Here is an 18,135-nt window from a genome sequence, read left to right as displayed (position 1 = left end):
CTTTCAGGTGGTTTTCTGTCTGAAAACTCTTGCCTTTAACTTCCCAGGATCTCCCAACCCACAGGAGGCTTCCCGGCGGCCACCTGGGGCAGGAGGCTCAGACGGGAAGGTGACGTTCCAATCTGACTCCGCTACCACGGTCCATCCTTAACAGCTTGGGTCGCTGGGGGCAAAGGTTAGGGCTTTGGTCTTCTCCTCTCCTCCCCACTAAGACTTCCTCTTCCAATTCCTTGGCGACTAGCCTGAGATCCTCTCTCACAGGACTCTGCTGAACATGAAGAAATAAGCTCAGGCACGCTACATTCTGAGAGTCTGAAGACCCGCTGGAGTCAAACACCGCTGGCAGGTGATCTGTTTTGTGGAGGATCGCAGGCAACATTAGATGTCCGCCATGTGCCTTTGAGGGTTGCCACCTTCCCATCCTGGGATTCCTATGTCTCCACCGCCCCCTCCCACCACCCCCGACCACAGGCTGCAGCTTCAAGGCTTTGTTTTGTTACTGCAGCACCCCACCCTGGAGCCCAAGTGCATCGTAGTCAAGACAAAGCCTCTGCGACTGCACCAAAAGCTGAAGGGAAGTTCCTGTCTTGGGTGACAGTGGATTCCAGGCTGATAAAGAAGCTCCACTCTGTCAACATCAAGGCTTCCTTCATCTTTACTGCTCTGCTGCTGTCCACATGCGGCCCAGCTTTGCCATCGGCAATCTGGGACCAGAGAGGAAGTGGAGGGCAATTCTTTTTCTTTTAAGGGCATGACCCGGACTTTGTTTCCGTAACTTCTTCTTACTTCTTATCAGCCAGAACATAGTCACGTGACCAACTTAGCAACACAGGAGTATGGGAAATGTAGTGTTTAGCTGGGGACCATGTGCCCAACTCAAGGCAGCTAGTTCTATTAGGAAAAGAAAAAGAAAGCAGTGAATATTGGAGACAATCATCTGCAACAAAGTCAGTGCTCCACAGGAGAAGAATGGAAGCTCAGAAAAGATAAATAAGTCACCCAACATTAAACATCTGGCAAAAGGATAGAACCAGACCTCCAAACCAGGGGACTGCGTCCAGAGCCCATGCAGATTGCTACAACATGGGTCTGCTTCACCAGCACAGGTAACATTCCTAACATAGTGTTCACATGTAATAAGAGAGCAGTAAAGGTTATGTTCCCTTGGTCCTGGCCCTAGATAGCCAGGTGCTATGCCACTATCACTACCTAGGCAGGTAGGTTTTGAAAAGGAAGTATAGAAAATATTACTTTCTGGAACATTGTGAGAGGGTTTAACCAAGGGAATCCTGGATCTTTGGTATCTTGGGAAAATAGCATAGAGCAGTGTTTCTCGAAGTGTGTTGTGCAAAGCACCATTTGACTTAATGAGACCCCAGGGATCGGCATTGACCTTGACGTACACCAAAGTTTGACAACCATGGGTATGGAGTTTACGTGGCACATGGTTACATGTGGTGCAGTTACAGGTGACAGCCAGGCAAGACAAGTACAGCCTCTGTCCTGTGAGCTAAATCAATCTGGGTTCAAACTCGGGCTCTACTACTTGCCAGCCTTGTGAGTGTGAACAGATTGATGTAGCATTAGTATCCTCAGCTTCCTTATCTGTGAAATGGGCATGAAAATGCCTACCTTACAGGATGGTCCCTTCCTTCAGTAAATATATGTTGAGCACGCTCTACATGCCGAGTACTGCCCTAGACTGAAGCAGAACAAGTCAGACCCTGCTCTCGTGAGCTCATGTGATAGAGGGGAGACAGAGAAGAGACCAGAAAAATAAGTAAAGTGTTCAGTTTGCTAGACTGTGGTAAGCATTATGAAGAAAAGTGAAGCAGGAGGAGGCAACAGGAGCTTAGTAGGATGTAATCATAGGTCAGATGTCCAAGGAAGGTTCCATGGAGGTGACATTTAAGGGAGTCGTGCTGCTAATGAACAACAGAGGCATTGTCAGGGAAGCGGTCAGCAAGGTTCGGAGGCAGGACCATGCCTGGTGTGTGTGAGCAACGGCAAGGGAGGTGGTGTGGCTGGGGCAGAGAGGGCGAAGGGGGAAGAGCAGGAGGTGAAGCATTGAGGGACCAGATGATAAGGGACATCCAGAAGTTGTGGGGCTTCAGCATTACAGTTGATGGAACGGAAGCCCTTGGAAGGTTCTGTGCAGAGAAGTGTCATGACTAAGCTTATATGTTACCAAAATCGTTCTGACTGATATGAAGAGAATGTCCCCTTGCAAAGAAACAAGCAGGGAAGCAGGAAGCGGAGGCAGTGGTCCAGCAGGGAGAGAAGTGCTGAGATCCAGTGAGATGGTGTGTGCATAGCGCCTGACTGGTGCTTCAACATCGGTCCCCACCCATGCTAGCTCATGGGGCTAATCATTCCCACCCCAAAGCTGTACAGAGACAGGAAAGCACACAGTGTTCCTGCTTGAAGGAACTGGTCTGCCCAGGCCCTTGGAAGCCTGCAAGGTTTTCTCTGAACCCTGGGCCTTTCGGTCTCTGACCAGCTCTACATGGGCACCTGGGCTGGCATGTGCAGATGGGGAAGGGGTTGGGCATTGGTGTTTCCTTCATCCAGACCTCTCACATGGGTCCACTGCCCCATTGGAATTCTTCCACCAACACGGCACGGGAAACTAGCTGGAATGCCTGTCGCAGTCACTTGGAAGTGCTGCAGACCCCAGGAGGGATGACAGAGTTCAAATGGTCTATGGCAGCTCTGCAGGGGTCCCAAGTGTATCTCTGCTTTGGCCCCTTAGAGCTCCGTGACAGGCCGGGAGGGGAGGAGAGGGTTACCAACTGTGTACCTGCCTGAGCACCTGTGGGGTGCTGAGTGTGTGCGAGTTAGTTTGCGAGTTAGTTAGTTAGTTCCCTGAGTGTGAACGGAAGTGTTGGGAGGTGGGCCTTCCTCTCCTGCCTCCTGGTTCCCCTATTTAGGTGCCCGGCAGCACGTAGGTGTCTATTTCTTTACTTTGGCATCTTCTGTGCAGGTGCCTATATGAGTGCATATCTACATTTGGGTCTGCCTGCATGTCTGGATGTGCTCCCGTGTTTGGGGACTTTTGTATGGGTCCGTGCTTGTGTGCTCATGGTACTGCTAAGGCAAGCATCTGTGTGTTTGTGTGTCTGTGCATGCATTTCTGTGTGCATTTATGACTCTAGGAACACAAGAATGCAGGGGTGAGTCCCAGGTTTAGCCTTTCCCTCCTGGGGTGCAGGAACCCTGACTGTCTCATTGGTGGTTCCCAGGGCCCCTTGTCCCCTAGGAAGGCATGAAGCAGGGCGGAAGGCTGAAGTAGGTGAATCTTTTGAGCAATTTGATTTTTTTCCTATGCGGGGAGCATCTGTGGGGACTGAGGTCGGCGCTGGTCTGAAGTGACGTCTCTGTGCTGAAGAGGGGAGAGAGAGCAGAGCCAGAGGAGCAAGAGGGGGGACAGGAGTGAGGAGAGAAGGAAGAGGGGAGCTGAAGAAAGAGGAACAGGTAACCAAGTGAATCCCAACAGTTTTGAGAGACACATCCCCAAAGTGTCTAGTTGAAAAGTTGAAAAATTCTACTGAATTAGGTGACAGGTGTAGATATAATGTATATTCAATCATTCATTCATTTTCAACTGGAATCCACTGATGTCTTTATGTCTGACACCCGTTCCCTCCCCACCCCGCCCAACTCTGTCCTGAATTTTCAGTGCTGCGTCCCTGTCCTATTGATGACATGCCTTCAGGATGCCAAGACTCCCACCCAGGGACAAGTTCCATCTCCTTCTTATGACCCAGTGTAAGAGAAACCCTCTGGTCTTTAATGTCACAGGTTTAAGCCCCTTAGCTGATGTTCTACAGCAAGCATGGTTGATGCTGTCTCACGTTTTCTGAACACTGCCAGGGGAGCAGGGCTTGTGGCCACTTCTGGCTCAGGGGCATCTTCTCCGCGACCTTTCCTCTTCCACCCTGCCCTCCTCCAGCTGCACTGGCCCAGCTGCAGGATGGCCTGCTTCCCTGGTTTCCTCCAAACCCATGAGATGAGGGAGTCAGCAGACATGACTCCCTTTGTGCATGGTAGTGCAAACTTAAAATAGAACCTTCCAGACCCTCGCATTGACCATGACCCCCTTCTCTGTAGTCAGGTACTCCACAGGCCAGGATGCCCATTCTGACTTTCTCTCCCCTTCCCTTGAACTGGACAGTTTTTCAGCTACCTCTCAGCCTTGATTTTGGATGGGGCTCAGCTGGAGGCAATCTTTCACGCCTTGGCTCTGGAAGAGGGCTGTCCAGAGACTTCATAAGAAGGACTTATGGCTTTGCCACCCCATTTTTATATATTGACATATTCCCCTTTATCCTCAATCCTCACTCCCTCTCTTTCCTCCCACAGGCAGCCCTTCTGGTGAGTTTTATGTGTATGCTTCTGTTTGTACGTCTTTTAGTGAAATGCACATTGTTGTTTTGTATGCATGCATTTTCAGCATACTCCAGTATTTCCATCCCAGCACTGGGCTTTGCAATTGATTATATTGCTGTGGGTGCATCTGGCGTGTGGCTTCTAACTGCTCTCAGCCTCATGGTGGCCATATTCTCCCTCTGTCCATCCAGTTGCTTGTGCAAACTAACATTCTGAACATCTGTCATTTGCCAGACACTGATCAATAAAGGCTCAGACTTGAATTATCAGACTTCATCCTCACAGCAACTGGCTCCATGATTATCCCCATTTTATGGAAGAGGAAACTGAGGCAGAGGTTTAAAAAAAAAAAAGTCCCCAGGATAACAGAGCTAGGAAGTGCCAGAGGAAAGGTGTGACTCTAGGCCTGTCTGATTCCAGCACCCTCTTGTTTAATCTCTGTAAAACAGCTGCCTCTGGGCTCCTCCCAAATTCAGTGTTCTAGAATTAGGTTTGCTTAGGACTAAGGATTGCTGTGATAATGAGAGCTACTACCTGTTTCATACGTACTATATGCCAGGGTCTTTATATCATGCAGAACTGCCATGTACAGCTGCTCAGGTAGCACACTGTACAACTTCAGGGAGTACGGTCTGCATGCCATGGGGTGACAACAATCCTACAATGTCAAGAATATTATTCCCTTTTTACAGCCAATAAAGTAACTCTCAGAGAGGTTATGTGACTTCCCAAAAGCTCACAGCCAATGAATGGCCGAGTGCAGCTCTTAGCCTGTTTAACTGCAGAGACGGATTCCCTGGTGCCTTTCAACTCCTCCCCAGCCTACTTCTGCCATGCCACACAGTCACCTGCAGCCACCCTCTCAAGACGAGTGTGCCTCCAGTTTTCCCGAGGACTGCTGCCCAAGGAAAGATACAGACAAACAAGGTATATATGCAGGGGTGGGGCACTGGGAACAGTGTGACTGTCACACAGACCCTGTGGTGCCAGGCATGCATTCTCACGATCGCCCGTCCTCTCCACGCTTATCAGCCTGAGCCAGGGTGTCACGCTCCCCGCACCCTGCTGCATCATGGGCGAGGTCCCCATCCATCCACCCGCTGGTTGCCAAACTCATCATGGTAGAAAGCCACAGAGAGGGGCACTAATTCAAAGGAAGAAGCCCTTGAGAGAGCTCTAGGTTTTGTTCACAGCATTAAGACAGCTTCAGAGAAAAGCCTTTATTGCAGACAGAAGAATATTATTTCAGAGCTATTCCCCTGGCCCATTACAGCAAAATAATAGAGCTTTAGTTTCTATGTATTTGTCATGCTTAGCGCACATGTATTTCAAGTATATTTGACAGCATATAAAATTGAGGTGAAATATTGCAAAATTGGCCAATTCTTGTACATTTTAAATGTATTTCCTTTATTTGTTACACTTATTTTACATATCTACACAATCCATCTTTGGAACTGGAGAAGCAATAAGTGATGAATCGATACTGAGATTTTCCATGGCGAAGAGACTCTCGTTGGATGTGAAATTTCCATTTTGCCAGGCACCTCCTGGTTCTGACTACAGAGAGAAATGGCTGAGTGCCTTCACCTTCCTGGGTGGTTGCCTCTCTCGGGGGCCAGGAGCTGCAGTTGTAACAGAGGCGATGTCTCAGAACCCTTCTCATCTAGTCTGGGGCTGGGTACGGCTTTGTCTAATGATACCAGAATATTTCATTGGTCTGAGCAGAAGGTCTAATTAGGTGGCTAATCTAAAAGTGCTAAAGTTGGGGTTCTTGTTCTGGGAATTTAGGGGTCTCCCTGAAATTAAATGCCCAATTTTGAGCACTTAGGAATCTTTCTGTGGCTCTAAGAAAAATGGAAACATCTCTCTGGGCTTTGTTCTGCTGGGAAAGAGGGTCTCTCTCTCTAGTCTGGTTCTTCCGAGCCTCCACTCACCTAGGCAGGGGGAGCTGGGTGGTGGCTGGAGCCCAGATGTATAACCACAGATAATGCACCAGCTTACCTGGATCTTTCTGATTGAACCAGAAATTCTCAGGGGAAAGCCCACTGAAGTGTTGACATGGATGAACTCAACCCACTGGCTGCTCAGCAACCCTTCCCACAGATGGCCACAAAGAAAGAGAGCTCTGGACCCTTGTCCACACACTTCTCCCTAGGGGCAGGATGGAGTGGCCATTCCCTGGGACTGAGGTCACAAAGCAGCATGTCTGGAGCTTAGCCCCATGGGTCCCATAGGTACATGTTCCATCATCATGGTGTTCTCCCATGAAGACTCTCCCTGGTCAGCATCTTAGATGTAAGCCCACGAAGGACAGGGCTCTGATCCTGTGCTCTGACGTAGGGTGACCCTTTATCCTTTCAGTGTTGGAAGGCAGTCCTTTGGGCCTCCAAAGAATTGGCCACATCTTTTCCTTCCATGTTCAGCCTACATGCAGTTTCCTCTCAGGCTTAGGGTGAAAATTTATCTCTGCTTGGCTTCTTCCTTCATGTTTAGCTGCATCCAATACCCAGAATGGTTCATTGACTGCTTCCTTGTGTGCCCTCCCCACTCAGGCTGGGCCTTGCTTTATTCATCTCTGTGTTGTCTGCACCTGTCCTGGCACATAGAAGGTCTTACAAAATGGATGTATGCATGGATGGATGGATGGATGGATGGACAGATGAATGGATGGTTGGACAGATGGATAGGGTGAATTCCTTTAAGCAGGTTCCTGCAGATTTCAATACATGGAAACTGGGACTGTGAGAAAGTCTATCTTTTGTGTCACCCTGCCCAGCAAGGTGCCATCTATAAAAGGCTCATTAATACTCAAACAATGGAGAGACAGAATCAGCCATGTCCCCATCATCCATTAAGGACAAATGCCCCTTGGGAGCACAAGTGGGGCTAATGCATCTCTCCCCATGGCTCTGCGGCAACCGCCAACCCTCAGGGAGTCCATTAGAAGGCAAAGAGCTATTGATCCCTGATGAAAGATGCCTGGAATCCTGGGCAGGCACTTCCTGGGCACAGCAGAGGAGGGACAGAGGTAAGACCCTTCTCCTCACTGTTGCCAGCTAGAATCCAGCAGAGCTCTGGGGCCCTGACTGGAGGTAGATCCTCAAGTTAGCTGAGCTGAAAGGATCGTTCCAAACAACCTCCTCCTTTTACAGATGACAAAGCAGGTCCAGACAGAGTGGGTGACTTGTCCAAAGTTACACTATCCTAAATAAATTGCAAAAATGGTCCTACTTCAACCGTCCTTATATCCATGCTCTTTGCCAACATGACCATGCAGCTCTGCCCACTACAAGGCAGAATGTATTTCTCTCCCTCTTGGAGCTGGGCTTGGCCATGTGACTTGGTTGACCAAAAGTGCCAGAAATGCTTCCATGCCAGTTTTAAACTTATGTCTTCAGAGTCTTACGAGCTTTTGGTCTTTCCCTTGTTTTTCTACCCTTTCTAAGAACACTCCTGGGCTCACCAGCTGGAGGAAGGAGCAGAGCCCCATCAGTTCTGTTGCCCCATCCAGGCCCGACATGAGAGAGAGCCCTGAGACATCAAAGCTTCCTGGCTGAACTGCAGCTGGCCAGACAGATGAGTGTGCCCTCATCTCATGAGTGGGCCCAGGTCCACTCATCTAGCACAACCACTCAGCAGATTCAGACTCATGTCTGATGATAGTCTGCCACTGAGGTTTTGTGGCTATTTGTTACACAGCACAGAGATAACTGATACATACGTCTTCACACATTCCCTCCTTGTTATTCTCACTGGTGTGCTAAGGCACCCATATACCCTAAATTGTGACAATTGCAACTTCCGTGAAACTGACCTACCCTCCTTCAGCCTTCTCTTCTTCCCTAATCCCTCCTCCCCCACAGAGGCCTCAATTAGTGGCTCATGGCTTCCAGATTTTTCTTCTTTCCTTTTATTTCCCTCTCCTTGTGCTTTCTCTTTCCTTTTTGCTCCCACCATGTGTTTAATAAAAAAAAAAAAAGAGAGAGAGAGTTTGAGCCACCTTTTACACGTTGGAGGCCTTATATAGAAAAATCAGAAAATCCCATCCATCTGGGCAGCTGTTGCATGAGCCTGGGACCTGTGCGGTCCCCATGCTGTGACAACAGTGCTCCCCACTCCTATTTACCCAACGCCAAGCCTGAGCACTCGTCACCATCTATCTTACACTCTCTTTTTCCTTATTTTAGAGATATTCCTCTGTACGTGTCTCTGTCAAAAATTGGCGAAGGAAAGCTAGACCTTGAGGGCCTCATGATTCAAGGAAAATAAGGAAAGTATGTTTCTTTTGGAAGGGATGGATATTTCCATGTATTTAAAATGCAAACAACAGCCAGCTTCCCTCATTAATACTGGCCCCTGGAGGCATTCGGATCTTCCACTCTAGCTCTAGACTCAGACTGTGGTCCTACTTCCATCTCCAGTCTTCTTTCCTACAGCCCCATTGCCCATGCACCCTGACCCCCAGGCCCTGTGACCATGGGCTCTGCTCGTGTCCTCTTGCCTGTTCACACAGCACCCTGCACATTCAGTGGGGAGGTGTACAATCCTCCTCCACACTTACCCCTGCCCGGAAACCTCACCACCACACCCCGGGCAGGACTGTGCTTGGTCCCTCTTGCATCCTGCACCATCCAGCCTGGAGATGATGTCCCGACTGACACAGCAACTCCAATTGCTCCAGCACAGCTCTGCTCTGGCTCCAAGGCGGGGGCTAAGTGTTGGGGGACAGGCAGTGCTGGCCCTGCTGATACACCCTCTCTTCCATTGCCAGCCCTGCTACAGACTTATTACCAAAAGTAGCTTTGGACTGAAATTGAATGTCCGTGATTTGCATTATTTTGCATCTCATTTGCATATCACTTTAAAAAAAAAATCCAAAAATACTGACATTTGTTCATGATTTGCTCCTGACACGTTAGGATCAACATTATTCTCTGTGCCCCTGCCTTCTCACCTTCTGCCCACCTCTGCTGGGGCCAACCACACCTGGAAAAATACCTAGAAATCCCAGGTTGGCTTCCAGGCTTGATGTTGACTGAGCTATTATGGGCTATGCCCAATGCCCAGCACAGGTCTGAGCATGCCAAGAGCTTAGGAAGAACCTGAGTGGATCAAGGCATGCATGAATGAATGAAGGAGTGATGGAACTAGTAAGACAGAGATTGAGTGGTTGGGTAGTGAAGACCTGGTGGAAAAAGAGAAACCAGGGAGACTTGAAGGAAAGAGATCCCAGGCAAGTAAGAGCTGCAAAAGTACTCAGAGGAGAAAGGTCTGGGTCTGAACCCTGGATACATCAAACCAATGTGTGATCCTAGACAAGTCTCTTCCTTGCTGTGTGTCTTGGTTTGTCACATGAAACACTGTCAGATGAAATCATGGGCCCCACTATATCCTAGAGCCCAACACAGTGCCTGACTCAGGAAAGATGCTCAGAAATATCTGTTGAATGAATGAATGAATGAATGATGCATGAGTACACAAATGTATGAGCAAATAAATAACTACCCCATAGGGTTGTTGGAAAGATTAAATGAGGTGATGCCCACAAAACACTCTGTGTGGTCTGATACTATTACTGTGAGTTCAGTCCTCCGTCCCATCCTCACCAGGACATATCCACCCACATATGATCACCGAGACACAATCTTTCTCAGCCCTGCACTAAATGAAACTGGAAATGCCACTGTGTCTCATTCAACAGTTTCCCCAGGGACCAGCTTTGTGCCCTGAACCAGATACTGGAGAGCAAGACATGAAACTTAAGGGTCCTATCCCTGAGGTCTTTACAATAAGGTTGGGACAAGGAGGCTACTCCTTGCATGAAATAATTAGAAGTGCAAGGGGGCTGGAATCCCATAAGTTGTAACACCAGGGAGCCTGGTCTCCATGATCTGGGAACGTTTCATGGAGGGTCTGGGGGGAGATAAGATCCAGCCAGGGCAGTGGGATATGGAGGCCATTACAGCAAGGACTCCCTTCTCTGAGACTCTTCTTGGTGCCCAACACCCCATCAGTATCCCTGCCCAGTCCTTCTGTCTCAGAGGTTCCTGAAATATTCTGTGGTGTGATTTTCTGACTAAAGGGTCTGGAAAGGTGGGCTATAATCTTGGCTCTGCCCCTGAGCAGCTGCGGTCACAGCTAAGCCACTGTCCTTCTTTGAGCCTCTGTCTCTTCACTTGTAAAATGAGAAGATTGGACTCAGTATGTGGTTTTCAAACATAGTTTAAGCAGCAGAACACATTCTTTGAATGCAATACCGCAGAACAGACCAATATAAGACAGATGGGAGTGGAAGAGCTCAGAGTGATATAAGGGTGACAGGGACAGAACTCTGGGCTCCCTCCCCCACCCTCAGCAGTCTGAGAATCACTGGGCTGACAGACTCGGCAGCCCCCAGCTCCAAGACCACAGGACAATCAGTAAAGCCTGTGGGTCTTAGAGAGAGATGGATCTCTGGGGCTGGGTTTAAATCCCAATCCCACCAAAATATTTGTTACCTCTTGTTACCCCCAAACCCAGGACTTACACAGAGAAATATTTACTATACTCCTGCGCTTGTGGGTCTGCTGGGTGTTGGCTGATCCAGGCTGACAGCACGGGGGTGACTCAGGTCTGCCTCTTGGACTCTTCTGGGACCTGAAGGTGAGACTGGGCACATTTGGTCATTTTCACCAACATGAAAAAAATTTCATGGCCAAACCTAAAGTCAAATCCCTTCACAGTGAGGCCATGGCCAGGATAGGGTGAAGAGTTGAGACCAACAAGTCAATCTACCGCCCTTCTAACTAGCTGACCTCAGGCAGGTGAATTAAACTCTCTGAGCCTCAGCGTCCTCATCCAGAAAATGGGTTAATAATACCCACCTGTCAGGGTTGTCATGAGACATGTTCAAAAATGGTATGCCTGCTCCCCTAGCAGCTTTACCCTGAAAAGACCCTGCCCAGATAACCCTCAACCCTCAGTTAGGTCTGGGAAGCTGTTATGAACACATGGATACTATCCCATGGCAACGTGTGATGGGGAAGCCTGGGGAGCGCGCGCGCGTGTGTGTACACGTGCATGTGTGAGCACAGTTGTGGGAAGCGTGTCTCTGAAAGGCAGACACTGCAAACCCTGCTTTATGATGCCACTCGGAGGCTGAAGTCCCTTTCAGGGCCCGGCTCCCAGATTCTGCCCGCTGCAAAAATCATCATGTTATAATTACAAGTTAATTAAAGCAGAAGAGATCAAAGCCACTTTAGACAGATTAATGATACAGTGAGTGCCAGAAATTTCACCGTTTTATGTATTAACCACATTGTCGTTTTTATTCCACTTTTTTTCCCCTCTTTTGTGTCAGCTGAAAAGCCTTTCATATCTTTTCTCTGCCCCCCTCAATGCACGAGGAATTTGAAGTCCTAACAGCTGCGAGGAGCTGTCTGTGGAGAAGGGGCACATTCAAAGGATATCAGAAAAATCAACGAGCCTTTTAGCTTCTGAGTAGAATGAAGCTGCCACCCGCCTAACCCTCCACTACCTTTAAAAAAAAAAAAAAAAAAAGACCTAAAAAAACATCAGTCATTAAAATCAGGCCAAAGCAAAGGGAGGAATTGGAAGCTGGACTCCCCAGCTCCCGCCTCTCCAGGGAGACTCTGGGAGGAGAGGGATTTTTGCATGTCAGGTTCACCACTGTCTTCGTCCGAGTGGCTCTAATCACAAAATGCCAGAGACTGGCTGGCTTGTAAACAACAGAAATCTATTTCTGACAGTTCTGGAGACTAGAAATCCACAATCAAGGTGTCAGCCATAGTTGGATTCTGGTGAGAACTGGTGTTGCAGACTGGTGACTTCTCATTGTGTCTTCACATGGCAGAGAGCAGAGAGGAAGTGAGTTCTCTCTTGGCTCTTAGAGGGACTCCTCTAAGAGCTACTCCACCCTTAGGACCTCATCTCATCCTAATTACCTCCCACAGGCCCCACCTCCTAATGCCAATGCATTGCATATGTAGGACTCCAACATATGCCTTTGGGGAGACAACACGCAGAGTCCATCGCTACCACCTGGGTGAGCATGACAACGAAGGCATCAAAGTTTAGCCTAGGGGTCAAGTGTGATTCAGATAACCCCTCAGAAAAATAAATAAATAGCCCAGGCATGTGCTCATTCACACACTGGGTACTTATCACAAGTCCCCCCACATTCCAGGCTTCAGGTTAGGGCTGGGAGTACAAGGGTGAGCCACTTAAATGTTGCATCTGTCCTTGTGGTGTTTACAGTCTAAATGGTGAGAATACATAATTTACAATTATGGTGTTAAGTAATATGCAGTGGAACCACCACACCCCCTCAACTCTCAGTGGCTTAAGTGAAAAGTTTATTTCTCCTCTGCGCACAGATCAATCTGTGGGTGAGAGAGATCTCCTCAGCAACCCAGGCAGATGGAAGCATTTTCATGTTCAACTTATGGCTCTCAAATTCACACCCAGCTGACAGGCAGAGGGAGGTGGAAAGGATGGAAGACCACACAGGGCATTTTTTAAGAGATTTTATTTATTTATTTATTTATTTTAGAGACAGAGTGGGTAGGGGAGGAGCAGAGGGAGAGGAACAAGCAGGCTCCATGCTGAACGCAGAGCCTTACGCTGGGCTTGATCTCACGATCCTGAGATCATGACCTGAGCCAAAATCAAATGCTTAGCCCACTGAGCTAACCAGGTGCCACTGCCACTACACAGGGCTTTTCTGTAGACCTTCCTTATCTTTTGATATGATGGTGTGGTGTTCATCACTTTCATCCCTAATCTGCTGCTCAGAGCTCAGTCACCTGACCTACCAAGCTGCAAAGGGAGCAGGGAAATAGTACGGCTGGGTGACCCCTTTATAACAACTGTGCCACCATATGCAGGGGATGTGGAGTTAGGGATGAGGAGCTCACCTCCCTTCCAACACGAATAGTCGCTTTAACACTATGAATGAATAATAGGAGCTCAAGAGTCTGTAGGTGCCCACTGTTTCCGCCACCTGTTATTCTGTTACAAACCATGCCCACAACTCAGTGGATTAAAATACAAATTTATTATTATATCCCCAGTTTCTGTGGGTTGACAGGGCTCTGCTGGGACAGTGCTCACCTGGGTCTGTCATGCAGTTGCAGTCACGTGGCTGCTGTGTGTCCACGATGTTTCTTCAGTCGCATGTCTGGCACCTCACCTGGGATAGCTCATCAGCTGAGGGCTGGCCAGGCAGCTTTCTCTCCCCACCCAGGTGCCAAGCTGACCTTCCTCCCAGCTCAGTGGTCTGAGGAGGGAGAGTTTTTTTTACATTGTAGCTGGTTTCCTCTGGCTAAATACTTTATACATACAGGTAGAAGTTGCAAAGCTGTTTATAACCTGTCATTGAAAGCTCCAGAATGCCACTTCCACAGCATTCTACTGGTGAAGCAAGGGAGGAAGGCTAGCCCAGACTCAGAGTCTTCTACTTCTTAGTGTTCTGTGATTCTTCCTCAGATAACAGCCAGGCTTCCAGAAGATGAATCTGGCTACAGCCTACAGGGTAGGCTGGAAGACAGCAGGGAGACATGTAGGAGATTGTCTCACTGCTGTGCTTTTTGTGCATTTTAAAACTTCCCACTCATCTCGCCCCCCACCATCCTCCAACATCAGAAGGATGGGGGAAGGGGGAGTTGGCACCCTTGGTTTGCTTGGTCATCCTGAGCTGTTCACCGCTCTAGAGTATTTCTAGGCCTGTTCATACAAGCTGAGTCTGATGGAGCCTTTCACACTTGGAAACACTTCTGTGATGAGAGGATCCAGAAAATCCACCCAGGGGTGTGAAGACATCTGTGGAATCCAATTCTCTTCCTCTTGGGTGAGAACAGCAGAGTAAGTCAGCACCATGGTCAGCTCCCGTCCTCTTCATCCTTTGGGGGCTTAGCCAAGGTGGAATTCCTGGAGCTATCCCCTGAATGGAAGGGAAGAAGTCCCTCTCAAGGAGCTCTTGGTCTAAGAAAAAAAAACTCAGATCCTGCTCCAGGGAGGGGAGCGGGCTGTAAGAGAAGAGAGCTCACAAGGAGTCTCCAGTCTGGTACAGAAAGTGGGAGACATACTTGCCTAAGTCATGACATAGGAGATTAAAGGCAGGGGTGGAGAGAGGGGTAGAAAGGAAACTAACATTTGCTTAACACTATGCTAGGCACCAATTGGATGAAGTCCTCACGGTAGAAAGTCGATAATATTATGCTGAGGGATAATATTATACCTATTCTTATAGGTAAGGATACAGAGGATTGGAAGAACAAAGCGGCTACCCCAAATCTCTTAGCTTGTTACTGCAAGAGCCAAGGCTTAAACCCAGGTCCATCTGAATCTAGGCTCCAAGCTGTCTTTCACCAATCCATGAGATCCTGGGAAGCCGGGCACCATCCTGGAGGGTGACACCTAGCAGGGGCTCAATAAATGCCAAATTATTGAGAGAATGAATAAAAGCCCAGAGAGTAGATTGGGTGAGTGTGCAAATAGCCTGAGAGGGATGCATGACATGCTGCATTCAGGTGCTGGCCTGCAGAGGAACATCAGGTGTTCATCCTTTGGGGGCTTAGCCAATGTGGAATTCCTGGAGTAGACCATTTTACCCAGGTCATGGGATGAGTTGAGCTGAGAGGCTCACCCTGTAGCATACAGCCTTAGCTGAGCCTTCCATCCTGCCCCACACAGTCTCTGCCAGACTCGAGGGAGCAGTCTCCTCCTCACCTGCAAGCTCAGGTAGGCATGTCGGAGGCATAGCACATTCTCTCCCATCCATGGTTCATTTGCTCAGCAACAGTCATGAAGCCACCGGTGGCATCCCTGATGGGTCTGGACATGTCCAGACCTGTGATGGCAAATTTGAGCCGGGGTCATGTTCTGAGTTAGTCTGGCATTAAGAAAAAGACACAAAGGCTTCTTGAAGAAGGAAGGTAGATCAAATGGGGGAAGGGGCACTTCAGTTAAACCTGAGGAAGACTCCAGGGTGGGTGGGGAAACCTCACTGGAGAGCCGATGCCTGTGGAGAGGGCAGGGAAGTTTGAGGGGGCCATTCTGATGCAAACCTGTGGGAAAATAGAGGGATTACCAGGTGCCACTCATCCAATCCTCAAATGTCAGAGCTGGAAAGGTCTTTAGGGAGCACATTTCTCAGACAGACCTCCCCCTCTACAGATGGAGTTTCTGAGGCCCAGGGAAGGGTTGGGAGAGATGAAGTTGACACACCAAGGAGGGGGCAGCTGGGCCTTAGAACTCACTTGTCTTGACCCTGCCCTATGCCAGGCACCTGACCAGAGTCCTCTCCATGCCTCCTTGCTCTGATCTTTCCCCCTCAGCTGTAGGATTTCCCCATAGATCAGCACAATTTTCCTATATCTTATTTCATGAAACCACTTCAAACCCAGTCTGCTGCTGGCCCTGGGGCCCTCCAGTGAAGACACAGTAAAGAGGATTTTCATGAAAGGTATTCAGTGGCACACAAAACTGACAGACCATAAGACTACTTGAGGATAAGAGGCTCTAGCTCCCTCGAAGCGATTTTTTCCTGTATTTTCAAGACACTGGACTCTAGAGCCCAATGATCTGGATTCAAGGCCTATTATTTTCTGAGAGAAGGACTTTGAGCAAATTATTCTTTGTGGCTTCATTCCCCATGTTTGAAATGAGGACAATGTTATCAACTGTTCCCTAAGAGGTGAAGTAAAATAAGTGAGTGCTTATAAGGCATTTGGAAGAGTGCCAGGCATATACTATATGCTCAGGAAATGTCAGCTAGTGTTATCAGCATGGTGGGGGTAGAGGTGGGGTCAGAGGAGTCTGGCTCAGCAGAGACCTGGGACTGGCAGGAATGGAAAGCTCTCGGCAGGCACTGGAGTTTAGTGGTCTGCAACTCTAGAATTTAGGCTCTAGATCTGCGACTCTAGAATTGAGGCTCTAGGTCCAGTCCAGTCAAGTAAGATCCACTCTATGGCGTTGGGCAAGTAACCTCAAGTAGGTAAGCCAAAACTCAGTTTACCCACCTGGAAAACGAAACAATGGTACCAAGAAACACCTAATTTGTTCTCCTAGCTCTAAGACTCTGGGGCTCAGTGGCTGTGATTCCTGGTACCCTGAAGAGAATTTAGCTCAACAGGCCTTCCTTACCTTCCTCACCCAAACACAGAAGCACTTAGAAGTTCCAACATTATAGTTATTCTATTGTCCTCCATCCCACTCTGAAGGATTCTGTGATGGATCCCGGAGCTGGGACAACCAGGTTGGGTCATCAGAGCTGACCCAGTTATCAAGGCAGAAAGCTTGTCTGAGGATCCCTGGGCTGGCCATTACCTTATCATCCCCTCCTCTCAGGTCCCGCCTTCCATACTCAGGTACCAGTCACCTTAGCCCCCAAGCCTGGAGATGGTGGGGAGCCTGTCAGAGAGGCAAAGCAGACACTTCCCTAAGTGATGGACAGGGCAGCCCTGCGCCAGCTGCTCCCTTCATCTGAGCTGGAGTGGATCTGACCGTCTGGGAGACAAGGACGAGGGCTGCCCCCCTTCCCAGCTGGCCCAGCATGAGATCAAGGGACAGGACTGTCAGCATGAGTTTGGAAAGTGCCACTAGACTGACTCTGACAAGGACTTTGGGGACCTACGTGGAGAGGGTGGTTCAGAACAGCTTTTGCTTCCTCCTTCCTTCTGTGCTTGCTTGGGCAGATCCTACCTGCCTGTACGGGCTGCCCAGAAGGCCCAGGCCAGGTAGGAAGCAGGCCAGGCATATACTGCCCCTTGCCCTCTCCTAGCTGTGTGGTCTAGGGAAAGTCATCCCCTTTTTGGAGGCTTATTCTCTTCATCTATAAAATGGAGGTCCTAACGGGACCCACTTTAGCAGCTTTGGGGAAAGTCCAAAAGAGAACACGTAGCAGCTAATACTTACATGCTCTCACAATATGCCAGGCCCTGTTCTGGATACTGTGTGTGTGTGTGTGTGTGTGTGTATACTTTATTTAATTACCACAACAGTTTTTTGAAGTAGACACAGAGAGATTAAGAGACTTGCTTAAGGGAACACAGCTAGTCAGAGCAGAGTCAGCATTCAAACCTAAGAGCTCCAGACTTGACTCCTTGCCACACCCCTGGGGTGAGAGTTTCTAGAACAGGGTCTGTAGAAGCTTGAGCAATATTAACTCTGCTCCGCCATTCCCTTGCTGATGCAGACAGGGCTTTCTCGGGGAGGAAGGCTGCGGTCAGCTCTGCTGCAGGAGAACAAAAGAACAGAGATGTTCTGGAAAGCTGTTTCTCTGACTGGGTTTCAGTGGTACCAAAGAAAGGTCAGCAGCAACCCGAAGGCTTCTCAAGCTGCCCAGGACTGACCTGCCTGGGTCTTCCTCAAGCTCCTGAATCAGAGAGTTTAAAGCCTCATAACTGAAGGGGAAGTGTTTCTTTAAGCCCATGAGAATATAGAAGATTTGCATGCTGACTTTGCATCTGTTTTAAACACCCCAAGAGCTCGGACCTTCAGCACCAGCCAGGATGTCCCACAGACCTCTGCTCTGGACCCCGGCATCCTTGAAAGGCTAACCCCCTCAAAGCTTACTTCAGTCCAGACAGGGGAACAGGAGGTCTCGCCACCGAATGGTTTGGGATGCCCAGAGATGATGCCTTATCATCCCCGGAGCATCCCTGACTTCCAGAAGGGACCATTAAGTTAAAAAACTAAAAACCAGGACCATGATGAGCATGAGGTCAAGGGTCATTTTCTCTT

Source organism: Mustela nigripes, chromosome 14 (assembly GCF_022355385.1).
Source record: "Mustela nigripes isolate SB6536 chromosome 14, MUSNIG.SB6536, whole genome shotgun sequence".
Lineage (NCBI taxonomy): Eukaryota > Metazoa > Chordata > Mammalia > Carnivora > Mustelidae > Mustela > Mustela nigripes.
This window is presented reverse-complemented; position numbering follows the sequence as displayed.